This window comes from Barbatula barbatula (genome assembly GCF_947034865.1).
Source record: "Barbatula barbatula genome assembly, chromosome: 13".
NCBI classification, from domain to species: Eukaryota; Metazoa; Chordata; class Actinopteri; order Cypriniformes; family Nemacheilidae; genus Barbatula; species Barbatula barbatula.
In genome coordinates, this window is record NC_136776.1 from 821,320 (window position 1) to 824,177 (window position 2,858).

The following is a 2,858-nucleotide window of genomic DNA, read 5'->3' on the forward strand; positions in this document are numbered from 1 at the left end:
GTAGAAAGTATTGCCTCACAGAGCCTCATGACGTTGATTACAATGGTGTGGGGAGATGTGGGTGTTTTGCTGACAAATATGCGCACGCCATAGAATGGGTTAAAAGGGACGACGTGCAATATTCAAATTTGTTGCACGCCCATCGTGAAAATCATGCCTGTCTGTCAGCAACAAGGGGACTTGAAGTGTTTTCACACACAAAAAGATGAATGAAGAAATTTTGGGAAAGGTGCCCGTCAGCTGTTGATAACAGGAAAATATTATGTTTGGTTGATTAGGAACTGAGAACCTGTTGTGATAACGCCCAAGGGTAATTTCCATCCACGCAAACAGCAATACCCCCTCAAAACAGAAGCCTCAAATCAGAAGACCTCAATGGCATAAGGCCAATATTCAACGAGTTTCTCAAAAAAGGCATAGTTGTGCCATGTCCAAATTTACCGGTGGGCAGGCCTTTGTTTCCAGTTTAAAAGATAAGAGAAAAGTACAAAAAGTAAATGTCTCAAGTCCAGCTGGCAAAACAATTTGTTCGTTTTTTTTGGGTCACAAAATTACTGACCGCGGCAGACAGCTGTCCGCAAAGCGTGTCTGCAATTACAGACATCGCAAGTCCAAAAGCAAAGAAGCAATTGATATCATTTTTAGGGACCATTTCTCTGCTCAGACAGCAGAGCTCATTGCACTCACACACGCATGCAAATTATCAAAGAATAAAAATGTAGACTTTCACACAGAGAGTAGAAATGCATTTGGTGTAACTCATGATTTTGGCACACTGTGGAAACACAGAAACTTTTTAAAAGCTGATGGTAAAAACATTCTTAATCACACACCGGTTGCTGATATGCTATCTGCCATTATTCTCCCAATTGCCATTGTTGTGTGTGACTCTGACACACACACTTTTGTATCTGAAACAATTTTTGCAGGAAGCCGACGAGCTGACCTTGCAGCAAAGCAAGCAACATCAGAGACAGACAGATTGTCTCCAGAAATCACTAACAAAACTCTTTCTCTTGCAGAGATGCAAACATTTTGCAGAACCAGCTGAGCGTGCACTCTGGAAGGAGTGCTCATGTAAATACACAGACAATGTTTGGGGGGGCCCAAATGGCCTCACCTGTTTGCCAAAACATTTTTTCCCTGCTTTTGCAATTTTGACACGTGGTCTAGACCACGTGTCAAAAGGGGGGATGTTACAAGCAATGTGTTTTTGTGTTTTTTGCTCTCAAAATTTTTGTGCAGGTCAAAAGAGCAGTAGCAAATGGAGCTGACAAATCATTACACAGCTTCCAGGAAGTCGTGGGAAAGACACACCTCCCACTGCAAAAAGGTCCAAGGAGTGGCAACTCCAACCATAGGCCCATCAAAATGGCATCCACAATGGCTCTTCGCAATGGTCGTGCTGACTGAAGCGACAGGAGGGGCACTATTGGTGCTCGCAAAGGGAATCAACTGTTGAGTCGGGGACGCATCGAACCCCGAGAAATTAGAGATTATAGAATTTTGTTTTTGTGCAACACTATATTCCAAGTTTAATAAAATGGTATGGGGACGGACAGTGTTACCCTAATTCTGCTAGGTACTGGGGAATGAATATGTATTTGTGTAGAGGTACGTGTACCTCAGTTGATGTTCTGGATAAGGCAACAAAATTTGAAAATGTGGGCCATTATGTCCCCTGGGACAGCCAAATAAAAAGGAAAAAGAGAAAGTTTTAGACTAGCTCTAACTCAGAAAAATTTTAGTTATGAGGGAACGGGAGCAATTCCACAAATGAGAGTAAGAATATGGAAAGTGACGAAGGCTGAAGCAGGTGGTGTTACCAATTCTAGTGGGATTTTAAGAACTGTTTAGATAGAAGAATGAAACCTGTAAGAGAAAGGGCGTTGCTCATCTTACATGGTCAAAGTATAAAGATTTTGGTTATCATATATGATAAAAGGGGGGAATGTAATGGAAATTTTCTAGTCTAGCTTCTTGATGTGTCTATCTATATGTTTATGAAGTTTTTATCCATGTTTTCTTCTCTATGTTATCATGTTTTTCTCTATACACGTCATACCACTCTGCCTTTGCCCTCGAGCAGAGGCCAAGATGTTCTGTTTGGAATAACGGGCATCACTTCTCGGAAACCAGCTCGGGATTCTGGCTAGGGGGCAAAGGGAGGGGGTTTTCACGTTTTAATATATAAACTCTGGGTGCAGAAGGAAAGAGCGCCTTTGCTCTGCACCATGCTCATTGCTTATGATGCAGATTAAACGACAATAAAATACTTTGCAAAGTACCTGATGTCTCTGTATATTGCGTTTGTCAAAATTGACTCACCTTGATTAAGGAATAAGAAAATTCCACAACATCCTCACTATTCAGGTTTGATCAGGTGTGTGTGTGTGTGTGTGTGTGTGTGTGAATGATGTCCTGATAAATCCAGATTGTCTTCACTATTCAGGTTTGATCAGGTGTGTGTGTATGTGAATGATGTCCTGATAAATCCAGATTGTCCTCACTATTCAGGTTTGATCAGGTGTGTGTGTGTGTGTGTGTGAATGATGTCCTGATAAATCCAGATTGTCCTCACTATTCAGGTTTGATCAGGTGTGTGTGTGTGTGTGTGTGTGTGTGAATGATGTCCTGATAAATCCAGATTGTCCTCACTATTCAGGTTTGATCAGGTGTGTGTGTATGTGAATGATGTCCTGATAAATCCAGATTGTCCTCACTATTCAGGTTTGATCAGGTGTGTGTGTGTGTGTGTGTGTGTGTGAATGATGTCCTGATAAATCCAGATTGTCCTCACTATTCAGGTTTGATCAGGTGTGTGTGTGTGAATGATGTCCTGATAAATCCAGATTGTC